General features: G+C 68.2%; 1 protein-coding gene across 1 annotated transcript in view; it reads right to left on the reverse strand.

The window, feature by feature from the left end:
* The window catches only part of LOC103618726 (ankyrin repeat and KH domain-containing protein 1), a 114564-nt gene that overhangs the window by 113943 nt on the left and 363 nt on the right, over positions 1–258 (reverse strand).

The following is a 258-nucleotide window of genomic DNA, read 5'->3' on the forward strand; positions in this document are numbered from 1 at the left end:
AGACCCCTGTGGCCCATGTCCCCGTGCCCCTGCCGGGTGGTGGAGGGGTGCTATGGGGCACGGGGACATCCCAGCCCCGGCGCAGCCGCTGGAGCCTTGGAGAGGGGACAGAGAGGAGCAGGAGGAAGGGCGCTGTGCCTGGCCTGCCTGACATCCTGCCCTCTCCCATGAGATTAAGTCAGCCCAGCGCGGGTACTGAGGGGCAGAGCCCTGCCTTGGGGCTGAGGCTGAGAAACCCCCAGCACCGGGAGATGCTGA

This window comes from Corvus brachyrhynchos, unplaced genomic scaffold, assembly GCF_000691975.1.
Source record: "Corvus brachyrhynchos isolate BGI_N302 unplaced genomic scaffold, ASM69197v1 scaffold376, whole genome shotgun sequence".
In the NCBI taxonomy this organism is placed as follows: Eukaryota; Metazoa; Chordata; class Aves; order Passeriformes; family Corvidae; genus Corvus; species Corvus brachyrhynchos.